The sequence below is a fragment of the Pyxicephalus adspersus genome, chromosome Z (genome assembly GCF_032062135.1).
Source record: "Pyxicephalus adspersus chromosome Z, UCB_Pads_2.0, whole genome shotgun sequence".
Lineage (NCBI taxonomy): Eukaryota > Metazoa > Chordata > Amphibia > Anura > Pyxicephalidae > Pyxicephalus > Pyxicephalus adspersus.
The window spans coordinates 73,889,634-73,909,559 of NC_092871.1; positions in this window are offsets into that span (position 1 = coordinate 73,889,634).

Here is a 19,926-nt window from a genome sequence, read left to right on the forward strand (position 1 = left end):
CTAGAAGCAAGTGGAGGAAGACTCAAAGTTGTCATAATATCCACCCTCAGTAGTTTCACTAAACACTGACCTTTATAATCCTCAAAAATACAGATAAATAGGAAATTAGAGCATCAGCTAAGGTTTTACAGATCCTCTACTTTTTTATTCATGGATGAGATAAGGGAGACCTGCACATTCAATTTACTTTATGATTTCAGTGCTTGATTCTCCAGGTCACTCAACCTTTGCTCAATTACAATGATGTTCATGATAGTGTTAGAAGAAATGTTAGAGTTGATCTGATGGTTTTTTGTAAGGTGCCAAACTTCTTAACAAAATATGGTAAAAATACATTGGATACTTCCACCACAGTCAGACCCAATACCGAAGATTGTGAGGTTCCCATTCCAATAGAAAATTAGTCCTGTGGAACTGATGAAATAAGTAGCTCAGATGTGGCTGGTGATGAGGAGATGGTGATGGAGAGAGGCCCATTTTTTGGGACATTTTGGTTTTTTGTTAGGTGGTTTGTTTGCGATGTTGCTTGAAGGCACTCTCCTTACAAATTTTTGCATTGCCGCTCACAATACATTCCATTAAGAAAGAAAATAACTAGGTCTGGAGAAAAATATTTTTTCCAGAAGGATTTAGATCTTTAAAAGCCATCCTGACCAGTATAAACTGCAGCTTTCTTTGTTTTTTAAAGCTCCAAGAAGCCATAGACAGCAAGAGAAACAACAGAAACAAGCTAGGGGGATGGTCACTCACCCAGCAGCAGGAAGATGCAGTGTCCAAGTACAATGTTCCACATTATAGTCAGCCTTGGTAAAAATCGTGGATGAAAAGAAGTTTTTAGGTCCAGTAGAGGGGGGGGAATAATCCCCTGAAGTCAGTGGTACAGTAAGAAGTTGCAGCTGCCAGTATCAAGCAAAAAGGGTGCTGGACACCACACAGCCAGTCCCTAAAGCTGCGTCTCCGGGTGTTTTGCAGTTAGTGTAGAGGAAAAAACCTTGCTACTGCAGCATTTCAGCTCCTGGTATGTTTTCTCTCTCCCACTAATAATAATATTACTGGCGATCAGGCTACTGGGTATTTAAAGCTTCTCAGCTCCCAGGCACCAGTTGCCGTTTGTGGTGTTTAGGTAGTTTAATCTGCTAATAGTGTGATATTCTGTTTGATTACATTTGCTGACTGCTTGTTTTCGTGACCTAAGATTGTTGCTGCCTGGACCAAAATTTGCTGGTGATCCCAACTCCACTTGTCTTACCTTGTTTTTGGTGTACTGATTCCTGGGTATGACCCTTGACTCTGGACTGGCCTCTGCTGGATCCTCCTTTACTCCTACTGCATATCTTTAGAACAACTGTTAACAGACCTTAGACAATCTGATTTCCACTGTGTTCCCTTTCCTGCTTTGTGGGCTCCTGGTCCACTATTAGTTCTCCCCAAAAGCCATCCTTTACGAACTGAAGTCCCAGGGGCAACCGTGTGCTGGGAGAGTGCAGATAGCTCCTCGTTGCTTACTATAAGAGACTAGAAAAGAGTTATTTACACATGTGGGATAAATGTTGTTAGAAAAGGAATGATTACCAAAATGCTAAAAAATAATATAAAAAAAAGGTGATAGTCAGCATGGATTCAAGAAAAACCGAAGTTGTCAAACAAATTTACTCTTTTTATGATGAAGTAAGTAAACAGGTAGACATTGTGACACAGTACCCCACATACGGTTAATATGCAAATTAGGATCTATAGGTTTAGAAAAGTCAATCATTAAATGATAAGAGAACTGGTTTAAAGACTGCACCCAGAGAGTAGTGATTAAGGATCCATACTCTGAATGGTCCGAGGTGATTAGTGGTGTACCCCAGGGTTCAGTGTTGGGACATTTACTGTTTAATATCTTTATAAATGATATAGAGTTTGGGATTAAGTACCATTTCTGTCTTTGCAGATGATACCAAACAATGTAATGGTATTGAGTTCATACAGGATGTCTATAATCTACAAGCAGACCTGGATGTACTGTTTGATTGGGCAACCAAGTGGCAAATTACTTTTAATATTAGGAAATGTAAAGCTATGCACTTGGAGGTGTACCCAGGTAGAGGTTTTGGTGGGACTACAAGTGTCAGGAAGGGTTAAAGAATGACACAAAACAATCTAAGGCAGCCTTTATTGGATGTGTACAGGGGTCAAAAACAGCAACAGTTCCAACAGCAAGATGACATGACTCAGTTTACCCCAGGGAATTCCAATTTTCATATCATCTAACTAGGAATCATCTCATATCATCTAACATCCACAAAACATATATTTCACATTTTTGTATTTACCTTGCTAAAAAAGAATAACAAAGGTAGCTCTCATTTGAGGATTAAAGTATTTCCCTGACTTCACCTTCCACAGACATGGGTAGATCTGTGGAGCTCAATGAACTCTCAGATAAAGTCTGGGATCATTCTTCATTCTTCATTCGTGTAAAGAATTTTTTTTTTTACCATGTTACCAATGTACCAACATAAAATAACAAAACCCATCCACGCTAACATATATGCGTAAGTGGTTCTAACGGGTGCTTAATTTCATGAGATCTTTCAAGTAAATGTGATTATCCAATAAATTTTTTGATATTACAAAAAACACCAAAAGGTAAACAATTCAACAAAGACATAAGAATACAATATTGTAGTGGTATCCATGTGTTCTGTGTTCTATGCACTTCGCAGAACCTTTGTATACTTCTTCAGGAACTTTCTGAGACATAATTGATCCACCCTGTTGACAATGAATAGTTTGGTTTCCTTCTCTCAAAAAAAGATAATGGAAGACAGAACAGTGCAGCAGGTGCAAATCAGTCATCTTTTCAAATACATGAGTTGGATGTAGGTTTTCTAATTTCATAAATTATCATTATTTTTTTTTTTTAAATTGTATTTTTGTTGAAAAATTTCAAGGTGCAATAACATAACAGATGTAGAAACTTGAGCAAAACGGTTATGGGGCAGCTGTATAATTATAGGTCCGAAAGTGTTGGACAATTTACCTTGACCATAAGAATAACATGTGCATACTGAAGGTCGGTCCATAACAGGGGCAATGAAATACATGTCTCAAGTACCATAGAAAAGAAAAGACAGCAGTAAAAAAACACATACAGTGAAACGAGTACAAATTTCCTGAAAACCAAACCAAAAGAACAAAAGGGAATGGGGAAGGGGTTTGACTGCAGCCTAAGTCAATAAGACTCTAGGAATCAACTGGACAATTGAGCATAATATTGGTCCCAGCTTTCCCACATTTCCTCATAATTATTCATGGTGTTTCTAAGGAGAGCAGTAAGGTACTCCATAAGCTGCACTTCCTGAATCTTCCTTTACAGATCCTCCATGGAGGGGGGCAGAGTAGCCTTCAACTTAGCAGGAATCAGTGTCCGTGAAGCTATCAAAATATGCAATACCAGTTTGCGAGAGAATTTGGGTAACATCTTAAATTTTTGGCCTAGAAGGTGGGTTAGAGGATTCAGAGATAACTGCATTTGAACCACCTCTGAAAGCAAAGAGATAACTCGGGACCAGTAAGCTTTAATATTAGGACTGAACCAGAAGATGTGCTCCAAGGTGCCTCAGGGGTCCCTGCGATGCCAACAGTTAGGATCAGTACCCGAGAATAGCTGCTGGAGTACAACCAGGTTATGGTACTATCTGAAAATAATCTTATACAGGTTTTCTTTATATAATGTACAAATGGAGCTTTTATTAGCAGTCTACCAAATCTTCTGCCACTCATCCAAATCCAGGGTCCGCCCCAACACCTCCTCCCATTTTAGCAGATATTTGAACTTGCCTGAGGTTTCAACAACTGACATGTGCAGGAGGTGGTATATAGAGGAGACAACGCCCTTAGAGTACGGGCCTTCTGCACATAATCTCCTAAAAGAGGTCATGTTCTGGAACGTGGCAGAGGGCTGGGACAAAATGCCTAATTTGTAGATAAGCATAAAAGGAAGTAAGAGGGAGGTCAACCCTATCATAGCTCTTCAAAGGTAAGTAAACGTTTTTCCACAGGGTGTACCAGATGTCTGATTTGAAATGGGCCTGTCTCCCTCCATGACCCCAACATGACCCCCGACAAACTATCTGGGATTTGGGGGGTGCTAATAACAGACGTTAGCTTTAAAGCCTTTGATGAAAGGTCATAACTACCCTTGCAAGACCTCTATAGATTCCTTGTAAAAACCATGGGTTCAAGAAGGTCATTGTCATTTAGAGACAGGGATGAACTCCAGAGCAATAAGTTAGGGTGTGCAGGAGTGATCCAACTCTCCTCGAAGTCCATACAAACACTGGAGGGATGGGGTAATATCCACAATGGGATATACTGTAAATGAGCTGCTACATAATACTTGTGTAGCCCCCATACCCCCAGTTCTCCAGACGTCCAAACAATGTGTTTGGCAAATCTATGTCTTATATGCCCAAATAGATTTCAGGAAATTAGTCTGCAATGTCTTTAGTACTCCAGATGGTACACAAACTGGCAGGGTCTTGAAAACATAAAGTAATTTGGGGAGGGGCATCATCAGCTATCCACCCCAGCAGGGAGGCATATAGAAAGATAAGGCCTCTGATTTTGATACATTAACTTTGTAACTGGACACCTCACCACAAATATGTGATTCTCTCCACAAATTCAGAAGGGAAGTGGTCGGCTGAGTTAAAGTCAAGAGAACATCATCTGCATACAATCATAATTTAAAGGATTTTCCCTTAACAGGTACTCCCGCAATGTCGGGATTGGATCTGATGTAGGCTGCCAGGGGTTCAATACATATAGCAAAGAGCAGGGGGGAATAAAGGGCACCCCTGCCTGGTACCACTTCTAATAGGGAATGATGAAGAGGAGGCGTGGGGTAGTTTACCTGAGGCTGTGGGGTATTTTTAAAGTGACTTGACCACCCTCATAAAGGGTCCAAAGAAACCCAGTCTGCGTAAAGAACATGAATGGCCAACTAAGGCGGTCAAATGCTTTTTCAGTGTCTAGGCTAAGCACTACTGATGGTTGGATGTTAAACAAGACCAGAAGATGTGGAAGAAGTTTTGGCAAAAAAGTTTTATAATACAGGTAAGGCAACCCATCCAGACCCGGAGCTTTAGCAGAAGGCAATTGTCTAATCGTTTTCGATAGGGCTATTAAGCTGTTCCAAATGTTCCGGGTTGAGTTTGGGTAGGTCTATACCAGCTAGATATGTGTCAAGTTTCAGTTGCAAATCACGCCCAAGAGAACTTTGTATTGTGTGTACCGTTTGATATAGATTTGTATAATAAACCTCAAATTGTGAGGCAATATGGGAAGGGTCATATCTCACCACCCCACTCTCATCCTTAATGGCCACAGGAAAGGCATTAACCTGCAGATCCCTCAATTTGCGAGCCAACAGTGTGTCAGCTTTGTTGCCCTTGTAATAAAATAGTCGACGGATTCTCTGCATCATCCAACTAACCTTCTGTAATTCCAGGGCCCGCAGTTTAGACCGAAGGGCAGTCAATTCTCGTAGAAGGCCCAGGGATGGTTTGCGAGCATAGCTCGCCTCTACATTGAGAAAGCCATGCATAGTAACTGAGCGCTGTAAATTAGAGTCTCTCTTAAGTCAGGAGTTCAAAGAAATACAGCCCCCCCCCAGACGGTCCTAATGGCCTCCCAAAGTGTGGATGTATGCACCACTGAAACCCTATTATCCTGAAAAAAATAGCAGGAGATTAGGGAAGATATAATCCATTTGCATATAGGTGCAGTGAGGAAGGGAGTAAAAAAAAAAAAAACTGCTTTCCTGTGGGATGATGAATCCGCCAGTTATCATAAAGCTGGTGCTTGCGAATCAACCGTCTAAAAGCTCTAGAATGCTGCAATAATTGCGATTGGTGAGGGGGGCATCATGGAGGGTAAGCCTATCCTGTTTTGGGGAAAGCATTATTATAAAGTGCCTGCCAACTACCAAAAAGGTATGGTCAAATTCCTCCAAGTATGATAGTGTTTTAGAGAGGAATTAAGTTTGGCCCATATTTGGGGCTTATAGATTACATAGAGTGATAGATATACCCTGCAGGGTTCTATGTAAAATGAGGATCTAACGGGACCATGAGAACTTAAAGAAGGGTTGCAGAAGGATAGCAACACCAGCCCTTTTAATAGGTGAATTAGCCATGTACACCTGAGAGTAAAGTTTAGAGGCAAAGTTAAAGGACCCTGAACTGTCAAAATGTGTCTCTTGCAGGAAGACGACCTCAGGAGAAAGATGCTCATATTCTCTAAAGGCCAGCTTCAGCTTCCTGTTGGAGTTCAGACCCTTAACATTAAAGGACAATATTTTAGCAGCCATAGTAGATATGTAGGAATTCAAAGGCAACAGCTTTCCCCTTCATCAAGACAGGACAATCAGTTGTGGGTGGTCTAGAAGTAGCATTAGCCCAGGTATAGCCGAGCAATGAGTCACACTTCCAAAGGAAACCAGGATACAGGATTAGAGCAGGAGTGCTAAAAGGGGAGGGAACAGAAAAAGGAGCCAACAAAAAAAAAGTAACCAGTGAATGTTAAGTTGCACATCGGCAACCAGGGGAGGTCTGACACCCGCCGGTCCCTGTCCCCCCGTACGGGGAGTCTGTGAACAAAACCACCTGGTGGGTGAACATATCCTTCTAGAGGGGCAAAAGGCCCAGAAGGCCACAAAAGATGAACATATAAGCCAGAAGCAAGTCATTATTATCTCAACGGCCAGGGCCAACAACTTAAGGTGTTACAGCACGCAGGAAAACCCACCACCCTTGCCAGTGCAAACTGAGCACAGCAGCAAGCCCCCGGGGCAGCTAGATAAACCGGGAACATAGCAATATATCTAAATTACTGTCTAGAATAGCAGCTGTTTAGTAACAGCCAAAGAAACAGCATTAGGGTAAATGTAAAAGAGTGCACACCCAAAATCACATTTCAGGTGTAAAACAGCATAACTTTAAAAAAATAGCCATCCAGGATAGCAGCCATTTAGTAACATCCTGAGAAACAGCACTGGGGCAGATATAAAACAATGCACAGTCTAGATATCCGTTGTTCAGTGATAGCAGGGAAACAGCATTAAGGCAAATGTAGAACAGTGCACAATCAAAATCACCTTTCAAGTGTAAAACAGTATAATCTTCCCTAAAAATGGCAATCCAGAATAGCAGCAATGTAATAACATCCAGAGAAACAGCATTAGGGCACATATAAAGCAGTGAACAGGCAAAATACCATTTCAAGCATGAACCTGTATAATGTTCCAGTGCAAGGGCCAGCCGGTCACAGAAAAGGATACTAGCGTCTCAGTCCAGTGGGGGCCTCAGGTGGGGATGGAAAGTCCTGTGGAAGACGTGCATGGCATCGCTTGGATGTCACCACCTGCCATGGGGGAGAGCGTGGGCGAGGGGGACCCTCAGGTTCCCATCCGGGAAGTTTCAGGCGATCAACACCCGGATCCCTACAAAAGGCAGCAAGATCCTCTGGGCAATGAAGTGTGTACATTCTTCCATCTCGGCGTGCAGATAGGCTAAAAGGGAAGCTCCATCTATAAGAAAGACTGTTATCCCGAAACACAGTCAGCTACAATCGTAGCAAGAGACGTTGTTGCAGGGTATGCCACGATAAGACCTGGAACAGCTGAAGGGGAGCACCATCAAACTCAAGATTGCGGATATTCCTAGCAGTGGCCATGATCTAATCCTTCAGGTCAGCACTGTCCAACTGCCCTGGTATTTTTAATTTCCATAGCGGCAGGGCGTCCCAGCACACGGCTGAAAAAAGCTTGCAGAACGAATTTCAAATCAGCATCTTGGGTTACTAATATTATTCCTGCTACTTTTGTTGTCTAAGTCCTCAATAAGACAGTAGAGATCCCTAAATTTTTGAGAACTTTCCGTGGATTTGGAATGAGGGTCTCAATGTCTCCTTTAGCTTGTTGAACATTTCCATCTGATTCATTTACTCTGCCTGCCAACAACTGCAGATCATTAGGTATAGCCCCAATTTCTGAGCGACAAGTGGTCCGAACCCCAGCAACTAGATTTTGAAAATCTGTTTAGTGGGCAAAAGTTGAATGTACTGTTGCCAGGGGAGATGTGAGTGCCCATCTGGGGAAGAGTATCCCCTGATGTGATGTCTGGAGGGTCCTAGAGTCCCCAAGTTCATTGGGGTGGATTCTGCCCTTCTGGTATCCTCTGATGGTACTGAGGATCCTGCTGGAGAGGAGACCACTGTGGCATAAGGGAGGGGCCTGACGCGGGAAACCCACCAGAGCCCTGGGCTGGGGTGCTGTGTGCAGAAAAGGAGACTCCCTGCCTAAATGCTGCTCGTGTCAGTGCATCCAACTGGGTGGGCATTGGATCCTGGGACCAAGGAGGGGCCCAATAGGGAGATGCTGTAGGGGGGGGAACCCTCCAAGTTAGTGCCCTGACTCACCGGACCTGCCGCAGGAGATCTTGGGAAGTGTGGAGATCCTGGATCCCGTGGGTAGGAGGCTGGAGTGTCTCAGCTCATGAGGGTAAGCATCCATCCATTCTGAGGAGCCCTGTGTGTCCGCTCTGCTTATCTGTGGCTTACCACGTGGCAGGGGAGCGTGCCGGCGCCATCTTGGAGGCCTGTGAGGGATCTGACTGAGCCTCCACAATATAATCCTGTATGGAGGGTTGATTCATCAGGAGCTGCAATGCTGGGGTGGGGGGAAGCGTCCCCACTCTTCCCTTGCCTGCCTTGCCCATGAATGGTGCGGAAGAAGCCCGGATTGCTGTAGATCGTGGCCGGCGCTGACAGAGCACAGGACCTATGCGGGCATCTCTCATGCTCACCAAGCCAAGCCCCATCATTAATATTTTTATTAATAACAGGATTTATATAACACCAACATATTATGCAGTGCTGTACATTAAATAGGGGTTGTAAATGACAGGCAAATACAGACAGTGACACATGAGGAGAGGACCCTGACCCAAAGAGGTGGGGGAAGTAACACTCAATAGAAGGGGAGATATGTAATGGTGGGAAGTAGTGAGGGTTTTAAAAGACAGAAGAAAATGGGTAGGCAAGTTTGAAAAGATGGGTTTTGAGTGCTCTTTTAAATGAGCAGAAAGTAGAAACAAGCCGAAAAGGATGAGGAGGATTATTCCAGAGAGTTGGGGCAGCTCTAGAAAAGTGTGTGTGTGTGTGTGTGTGTGATGAAGTTACGAGTGAGGAAGTCAGTAGTAGGTCATTGGAGGAGCGAAAAGAGCAGCTAGGGGAGACTTTTTCTACCGGGTCAGAAAGTTAAGTGGGACAAGAACTGTTGAGGGATTTGAAGGCAAAGCACAGGAGCTTGAATTTGATTCTAAGGTGAAATGGAAGCCAATGAAGAAAACTACAAAGTGAGGCAGCAAAAGAAGAGAGGTGGTAAGGATGGATGAGTCTGGCTGCAGCATTCATAACAGATTGTAGGGGAGAGAGTTGGGTTAGTGGAGTACCAGAGAGGAGGAGGTTACAATCGTCCAGACAAGAGATAAGAGCATGTACAAGGAGTTTGGTGGTCTCTGGGGACAGGTCGGGGCAGATTTTGGAGATGTTGTGCAGGTGAAAATGCCAAGACATATAAATGTTCTAAATATGAGGGATAAATGAGAGGGCAGAATCGAAGGTGATGCCAAGACAAAGTGCCTAAAGGGGAGATACAAACAACAGTGTTGTTAACAATTAGGAATATGTCGGGGAGATTTGGAATGTGAAGGGGGGATGATGATGAGTTCTGTGTATCCAGAGTTTCATAAATCTGTCAGACATCCATGATGAGATGGCTGACAGGCAGCCTGAAATCTTATCCAGGACCGAGAGAGACAAGTCAGGGGGTGGACTGATAGATTTGAGTGTCATCAGCATACAGATGGTACTGTAAAACAAAGGAGGAAATGAGACTACCGAGAGAGGAGCCTTTGTGAACACCAACAGGGAGGAGAGTGGGAGAGGAAGAATTACCATTGAAAGAAACTTAAAAGGAGCGGTCCGACAGGTAGGAAGCAAACCAAGAGAGAGCAGTGTCACAGATACCAATGGAGTGCATTATTTGTATTAGAAAGGGATGATCAACAGTGTCAAAAGCAGAGGAAAGATCAAAGAGAGGAGGATGGAAAAATTGCCTTGAGACTTGACAGAGCTCTGAGCTCTGAGGAGGGCTGTTTCAGTGGAATGGGCAGGTCGAAAGCCAGATTTGAAAGGGTCAAAGAGAGAGTAGGTGCTCAGGTAATTGGTGAGTCTTTTGTAGACAAGGCGCTCAAGAAGTTTGGAAACATATGGGAGAAGGGATATAGGACAGTAGCTAGAAAGTATGGAGGGGTCTAACGAAGGTTTCTTTAGGATAGGGATAATATTGGCATGTTTGAAAGTGGAAGGGTAGATACCAGTAGAAAGGGAGAGGTTGAATAGTTTGGTTAGGGTGGGGGCCAGGGTGGAGGAATAGGCATGGAGTAGATCAGAGGGAATTGGGTCAAGTGGATAGGTAGTAGATGGAGATGATGAGACAAGAGAGGAGACTTCATCCACAGTAACAGGGCTGAGGGAGGCCAGTGATAGGGGTGGATGAAGGGGTGGATATGGTTGGAGTAGCACGGTGAGCAGAGACATCATGTGAGATTTTGTCAATTTTATCTCTAAAGTAGGTTGTGATGGCTTGGGCAGAAAAGGTAGTTAGGGGGAAGCAGGTGTGGGGTTTATGAGGGGGTCAATTGTTAAGAAAAGGCTGCATGGGTTGGAAACTTGAGAGGAGATGAGAGTGGAGAAATACATTTGCTTGGTGACAATGAGTTACGTGTTAAAGTGTTGTAGTGTGGGTTTGTAGTCCATGAAGTCAGCACTTAAGATTTCCTCCACTTGCGCTCAGCTCCACGAACAGTCTTTTGTAGGTGTTTGGTGTGATTGTTGTGCCACGGTTGGAGGATAGCAGGACGGGGGTAGAGGAAGGTGGCAGGGGTAACTTTATTCAGAGCCAGAGAAAGACTGGTTGAACTGAGTGGCAGCTTAATCTGGAGATGTGATTTTAGAGAGGGTGTGGGTTAGGGATGTAGGGAAGTTTTAGAATAGGTTGTGGTCAAGGTGATGGATATCTCTCTGCCATTGACCAGGTCTGGAATGTAGCAATGGAGCAAGAGTAAGGTGAAATGGCGAATTGTCAGGGAGGATGAGATTGCAAAGTTTGGAAAATATCAGGTCTAAAGTGTGTGGGGGGGTTTTTGCTCTGTGTGAGTCCAGGAGGAGGTAAAGGAGAGTGGTTTGGCTAAAGAAGGATGGTTGGGGTCATCCACTGCAACATTAAAGTCACAGCGGATGAGAGTGGGCAGGTCATGGCAAAGAATATGTGGGAGCCAAGGCAAAGTTATCCAAAAATTATGCTACTGACCTGGGGTGGTGGTGGTGGGGGGTGGTAGAAATGAAGGACGGAGTGGACTTCAAAAGAGGTGAAAATGAGAGAGGACGAGGTAGGAAGGACTGTGTATGTACAGTTAGAGGGGAGAATGAGACCCAGTTGCCAGGTCTAGGGGTATGTGTGAAGTTCAGGCCTCCATAGGAGAGAGCAGCAGCAGAGGCAGAGTCTGAGGATGAAAGCCAAGTTTCAGTGAGAGAGAGGGTGTTAGAGAGGAGGAGTTTAGAGAGTAGTAGGTTGTGGATAGAGATTCATTTTTTGCCTACGGATCTGGTTTTCCATAGCCTGCCAGAGAAAGGGGGCCCTGGTTGGGTGAGATGTCACCAGAAAGTAGAAGTAGAGAAAAAAGGTGCAGGAGCACAGACAGAGAAAGCAGGAGAGTGAAGGAGCAGAGAGACAATGCCCCTGATTCATCAATAAAATCTGCGATCGCTGGAAGCGCGAAAGTACGCGCGGCCAGCGTTCGCGGTTTACCGCGGTCCGGACTCGAGCGTGCTCGTACACGCGCCTCCTCACTGCCAGCCAGATTCCTGCCTTCATAATAATGAGCAATAGGGGGCGCGAATCTGCCAATTAGGGCGATTAGATTTCAGCTGCGCAAATACTTTTAATACAAGCTCGCCAGTGTAAAGCTGCCGGAGATGCGCGGCTCCGGCCGCGATCTTTTCCAGTTGCTGAATAGCGCGATCGCGTACGATTTCGGATTGCGAATACGAATGCGCGACCGATAATCCGATTCTGCTTGATGAATCAGGGGCAATGAGTTAACAGACTGGGGAGGAGAGGGAATAGAGCCAGTAAAGAGAGTGCAGTGTGAAATATACATTTTAACAGATATTTATGAATCATAAGAGTACATTAAACACTGTGGCAAACAGTCCATGATGGCAGGTCCTGTGATATGGGTTGTAGTGAGGCTTATAAGCTTGTTGAGTTCCAGAAATGGGTTTGGAGGAGTCAGTTACAGAGATTGCTTGGTGAAATAACAGTTCAGAACAGCAGCAGTATAGGATGTGTTGGAGTCCAGGTGGATTCCTAATGATGAATTAGTCCAAAGGCAGGAGATGGGAGTTGCAGAGTGTAGATATCTGTCCAATTCTGTTCCATTTTCTGGTGAAATTCCCTGGATTAATTCCCATTGCCTTTATACGAGTAATTTGGCACTTGAAATTTGGGCATGTGACCAGGCTCCCCACGTGACCATGCCTGCTGTTTAAATTGAAGTGCTTTGGGCCCTGAATATGGATGGACTGATAGGAATAACATCATTTGAAGCTGGGTAGGGGAGGGGTTAGCAGAGCAAAAAATATCAATGTTCATTCAGCTGGAACAAAGCTGTACCATACACAATCAGATAAATATTGTGGGGGAATGCAATTGAATACACAGGGATGATTTATGGCAGACATATGAGAGACATACCATACACAATCAGAATAATATTGTGGGGGAATACAATTGACTACACAGGGGTGAATTATGGCAGCCGGAATGGGAGAAGTACCATACACAATCAGATGAATGTTGTAGGGGAAAACAATTGGATACACGGATGAATTATGGCAGGCATAATACAACACACAATCAAACATACCACACACCAACAAAGAGACATACCACACACAATCAAAATCAAAATACCTCATATCCCTATATATCACCCCCAATATAGAGAAAATATCTTTAACACCCTCTTCAGTGTAATCCTAATCTCCAAATGATGAAAAAAATTATTACCTCTGCCATAAACAATTCCCCCCTTTCTGTCACCTTCCAAATCGATATTTGACACCAACAACAGCTTGTTTCACTTTAATTTTCTGACAATAGTTCAGGCATGGTTTATTAGTATCCATAAATAGGAAACAGTTTGAAATGGAAGAAATCAAGTAAAGAAGTTACCTGAAGCACTTGTGAAGGTTACCGAGAGGGTACCATCTAATGTACTAAAGTATTCTTTTTTTATTTATGTTAAAGTTGAAGGAACAATACAAAAAAGTCACACAAGACAGCTTTCACTAAGTTAGGATGAAACAAAAAAATAGAAAGTTTACAAGAGTCATTGGAGTGATAAAATCAAAGTACAATTTCACATAAAAAACCTACATGATAAGATAGGAGAGTGAAGCAGTACAGTATTGCATACCAAATCAATTCCACAGCCGATTATCTTAACCAGATTTTGCTAAAAAGTTTAATGGGTTATCTTAGCCAGGTAGGTCCAAAAGTGGGGTGGTGTTTAATATCATGGCTAGTCAAACTCTGAAGCCAGGAAGGGTCTGTAATGGGACCCCACTAAATGACTGTTCTAATAGCATCCACTGTGTATACTCTGGGTGTCACCACCAATCGAAAACCAGTAACAAATGTGAGGCAACCTGGTATATGGCCATGTTAGGGATTATATTACCCTCCCCCCCCCCCCCCCCCCCACCGCTTCTCTGCAATGATAAAGCAAAGGCCTACCTAATCTAGGATCTTTAGTCCCCCAGATAAATAGAGCGTTATTAGACTTAAATTAGGCTCTAGGAATAGAGATAGAGAGCGCTTAAAAGACATTGAACACTAGATGGCGAAAGTTAACCAATCTAGTTTATCTGGACTGTTTCTAAAACCTTTTTTAGATATGAGAATATATAGGTACTATTTGTATCGAATATTTCAAACAGGGATCCCATGGTATCACATGAACACAAAAAGAATGCCACTTTCTAAATAATAGATTTGTTTAGGACCCAAGAAAGGCTTAAAGACAGACGAAAAGCAAGATTTTTAAGAAAGCATAATTAATAAAATCGAAATATTTATTGTGTTAAAAATCAGATATACATATTCATAAAAATGGTATTGATCAAAAAAATCTGGTTTTGCTAAACCTATTGATATTATTTATACATGTATTCATACATTTAGATATTTCTCTTCTGTTCACAAATAGAGAACAGGAAAGTAGCACTCTTTGCAGAGCTAGTCTGCTTCCTCAGGATCAGGAGTGTTCCTTACATAAATCAATGTGTCTGGAAACCAAATATCTAAAGAAGAATTAACAAATGCAAAATATGCATAATTTAATGTACTTTTAAGAATAAATATCCAGATAAATACACACACATAAATAAGAAAGTACAATACTTGAAATACACTGGGGAACAATTTTGAACACATTTTTGTTGACTTCAATTTTTAAGCCTATTTACACTAAAATAGGTTTGCTGATTCTGAAAGTGCAATTAGTTTTTTTCTATCACGTCAGTTTTTTTCTCTACCGCTTCTATCAATGCGATTACTGTAATGTGGATTTGTATAGGCTATTCCTTTACACGCAAGACAGTGTGGTCAGAGGTTGTGCGCTGCTCTACATAGTGAATAAGCAAAATTTATTTTTCTACTTACACACGTATTTCCTTTCTTTCAGATCATGTCTGGCTCTGCTGTTTTTCGTCGTAAGTGGCTAAACAACCGATTCATTTTGTTATATCTGTGGCAGTTTCACCATTCCTAGTCAAAGGGCGAACATCAGCACATTTGTAGTGCAAGCCTATTTGGCATATTTCAAAGTTAAACTTGGTGAGCAAGACAAGTCTTGGGCCACTCATAAGATGTGCAAACAGTGTGTCGAGGGTTTACGGATGTGGGCAAAGGGAACGCGTGAGAAGATGCCATTTGGTATACCTATGGTTTGGCCAGGAGATAATTTCAGTGACTGTTACTTTTGTATAGTAAAAACTTCAGGATATAACAAGAAAAATAAATGTAAGATAGAGTATGCTAGTCTACCATCGGCTATACGCCTAGTGGCTCATTAAGATGAAATCCCAATGCCAATTTTCATTACACTACCATCTCTTGAAGAACATGATTATGGTGATAAACTAAGTGAGAACAATGATGAAGAGTTTAAAATTGAAGAGGACTCTGTTCATAAGGGACTTGATCTGCATGAATTGAGGGATTTGGCTTGTGATTTAAGACTATCCAAGAAGGCTTCAGAACTCCTAGCATCAAGACTGCGTTAGAAAAAACTTAATTAAAAAAATGAAGGAAGGTATCGTACTTTCGAACCAGAGAAATTGCATTTCTGCAGTACTTTAGAACTGACAGTGGCTGTGTGTATTGCCATAACATACCTGGTTTAATGGAGGAATTGGGAATTCCAATCTATTACTTATATGAATGGCGACTAGTCATTGATAGCTCAAAGCAGAGCTTAAAGTGTATCCTCCTTCTCAATGGCAATATATTTGGGTCAGTCCCAGTTGGCCATTCGGTTTCTCTTTGTGAAGAATATGCAGACATAAAGAGAATCACTGAGTTGTTGCAATATCACCAACACAATTGGGTCATCTGTGTTGACCTTAAAATGGTATGCTTCCTTCTTGGTAAGCAATGCGGATACACCAAGTATCCCTGTTATCTGTGCATGTGGGACAGCAGATCTCGTGAGAGGCATTAGGTGGAAAGGAATTGGCCCCCAAGATCTGCCCTAAAACCAGGTGATCCATATATTGTACATCAGCCACTTGTTGATAGAAAGAATATTATATTCCCGCCTCTGCACATGAAACTGGGTCCGATGAAGCAGTTCGTTGAAGCTTTGCCAACTGAAGCAGACCTAATTTTGGCATTTCCTAGCCTGTCATTTGAAAAAATAATGGCCGATGTGTTTGATGGTCCACAGATTCAGCAGCTCATCAAAGATGAACATTTCATCAGGACAATGTCAGAAGTCGAAAAGAATGCTTGGTTATTATTCAAAGCCATTGTCAAGGACTTTCTTGGAACACACATGAGCAAATTAGTGCACAGGAATTGTCCAGAAACTCTTTGGAGAGCTACAAAATGTTTGGTTGCAATATGAGCATCAAGGTTCATTTTCTGCATTGCTATCTTTTTAACTTACCTGAAATCCTTGGTGCAGTCAGTGATGAGCAAGGTGAAGGATTCCATCAAGATTTGAAGGTCATAGAAGGACTGTATCTGGGTAGATGGGATGTACAAATTTTGGCTGACTATTGTTGGAGCATCCGGCGTCATTGTCCATCAGATCAGGGGAGCAGGACGTGTCCCCAGGACCTGCGGGGACCAGCAGGATGCTGGGGGACAACGGCGGAACAAGGTAAGTGGGTTTTTTTTTTTGTTTAAAACGACCCCGAGTGTGACTCGGGATTACTGCTTTTGGTACACCAAATCCACCCTGAGTCAGTCTCAGGATTACCAAGGGGGGTAATATGCTTAATTGCAAAGTGTCTCAGGACACTAATTTTTAAATGCCACTTCTATGTAGGCCTCCTATGTTTACCAAATTGGCTCTTTAGGTGGTTGGATAGAATATCCTATGTACAACAAATAAAAAGGCACATAAACTCGCGTACATTTTTTAAAAACTGTTTTGGGGTGAGTTGGAGGAGTTTCAAACCTTGTATTATGATGCCCCTTTAGTCTTAACAACATTTTTATTCCTTTATGACTGGTTGAATTGTGCAACATTTTTAAAACCTAATTCACCATTTTTTATTTTTTAAGTTTTGAGATAATTTCTGAACAAAAAAGGGTAACAACCTAGAAGTCATTCAGAAGAAATCTCCATCACTTCTTGAAGGAATGCTAGTAAGTATTAGGTGGCTACTTACACTTTTTACAACAGGTCATGGGCAAATTTATATGTTAAATAACATATATAAATATATGTTATATGCTCCTTATATGTTAAGACAGATGGCACAGAAGGTATCAGCTTTTTTGGATCCCAGAGGGTTTATAGCTTTTTTATCAAATGTAGGGAGATCAAGGAAAAAAGAAAGGTACGGAATGGTGGCAGCACAGGCAGTAACAAATGAGAACAAGCCGGGGAAAAAAAAGTTTGACGTTTTCTTACTAAACCAATATATTTTTACTTCCATGAGTAATATGCATGGTAGGTGTTTTTTAGACTTTTAGTAATCTAGGCCTGAACAATTGTAATAAAATTGTGTCAACATTCATTGGTAAAAATCCTCCCAATGTGCTAAAAACCCTCTCTGACATGAGACTAGCAGCAAGGCTTGCCAGCACCTTATATTAGACTAGCATATTAGACTAGCTCTGGACAATGGTAAATTCTACACATCAGTAGTCCCTACTGTCATCACTTTAAAACATTTTTGTGTCAGTCAGGCTTTGACTGTTGCCAGTGATCACTATGGAAAAGCTAAAAGCCCATGACTGTTGTGACTTTCTCTCTCCTGCATTGTAGTAGTGCAGCAGTGCTGTAGCTATAGTTAAATATATTTTTATTAAATGTAATACAAATAATTTATAATATTTAAAACATTATATACACTGGCTGTTCAATGCCTTTAGCTACTCCTCTGGGAGTAGCCAAAACTACTTTGTCTTGCAAGACCTATTTATCCCCCTTTACTGTTAAGAGCAACACCACTACCTTTGTTCATAGGTCAAGTGACCAAACAGGAATACTTCAACTGGTTGATGACACTATGTATACACTAATGGCAGTTAGTTGTGGCAAATGTAAAACATTATTATTTGTGATATTTAGTAACATCAGTGAAACATACGTTTTACATAAATGAAACAAAAGATTGATTTAGCCACTAAAAACAGCACACTTTTCATGAACCCATTTCTACCAGCAATTGACGACCACAAAGACCATGGCGTGGTGTAAATAAGCCAATGGTGTGTAAAATGTGAATATATTGAAAAATTAGCGGCACAGCAACTGCAAAAAAGCCTGGGACTGGCAGGGCATACAGACATGCATACAAAGCTACAGTACAAAACTTACATACCAGCACAACACGCAATTCACAACACAGCCACAGCCTTATCACCTTCAATCCATATAAATCTCCCCCCTCTCCCATTTGTCACATCCCAGACATAGTCAATGTCAGAGAGACATCCATATCCTTGACCACAACCTATTCTCAAACTGCCTTACATCCCTAACCCCTACTCTAAAAATATTATCCCCAGATAAAGCTGCCTCTCAGTTTAACTCCACTTTTTGTTTGCCTCTGGATAAAGTTGCCCCTGCCACCTTCCCCCGTCCTGCTAACCCTCAACTCTGGCAAAACAATCACACCAAACATTTACAAAGGACTGTTTGTGCAACTGAGTGCAAATGGAGGAAATCTGGCCTCAGTGCTCAATCAATGGACTACAAAGCCAGACTACAACACTTTAACACTGTACACACTGTCCCCAAGCAAAATTATTTCTCCGCTGCCATATCCTTTAAAGCTCCCAACCCATTCAGCCTCCTCTCAACAATTGATTCGCTTCCAAAGCCCACAACTTCTCCCACCACAACTACCTTCTCTGCCCAAGACATAGCCACCTACTTAAAATGTCAAAATCAGACATGATGTTTTTGCTCACCGTGCTACTTCAACCATATCCACCCCCTTTCACCTGTAAATCATCACTAACCTCCTCTTCTCCTCTCCCACCATCTCCATTTACTACCTGTCCGCTTGACCCAATTCCCTCTGATCTACTCTGTGCCCATTCCTTCACCCTGTCCCCCACACTAACCCAACTATTCAACCTCTCCCTTTCTACTGGTATCTTCCCTTACACTTTCAAACATGTCATTATTCTCCCTATCCTGAACAAACCCTCACAAGACCCTCCCTACCTTCTAGCTACCATCCTATCTCCTTTCTCCCAAATGTTTCCAATCTTCTTGAGCACCGATTACCTGAACACCAACTCTCTCCTTGACCCTCTCCAGTCTGGTTTTAGAGCTGCCCATTCTACTGAAACAACCCTTACTAAAGTGGCCAATGACCTCACCATAGCTAAGTCCCAAGGCAATTTTTCCCTCCTCCATCTCCTTGATCTTTCCTCTGCTTTTGACACTGTTGATCACCCCCTTCTAATACAAATCATGCACTCCATTGGTATCAGTGACACCGCTCTCTCTTTGTTTTCTTCCTATCTGTGTGACCGCTCCTTTCATGTTTTTTTCAATGGTAATTCCACCTCTCCCACTCTCCTCCCTGTTTTTGTGCCCCAAGGGTCAGTCCTTGGACCGGTTCACTTTTCTCTGTGGACCTCACTTGATAGTCTTGATAGCCTGCTTTGGTTTACAGTACCATCTGTATGCTGATGACACTCAAATCTATCTGTCCAACCCTAACTTGTCTTCCTCAGTCCAGGATAAGGTTTCATACTGCCTGTTGGCCATCTTATCATGTATGGCAGATTTCTGTAACTCAACCGGGATAAAACAGAACTCATCATCTTCCTGAGCTCCCACTCAAATTTCAAATCTCCTCCTAACATATTTCTAATTGTTAACAACACTGTCATTTGTTCCTTTCTTCAGGTATGTTGACTTCGATTCTGCCCTCTCCTTTACCCCATCTCCAAAATCTGCCCCTACTTGTCCCCAGAGATGACCTAATTATTTGTACATGTTCTTAACATCTCTCGTCTGGACTACTGTAACATCCTCCTCTCTGGTATTC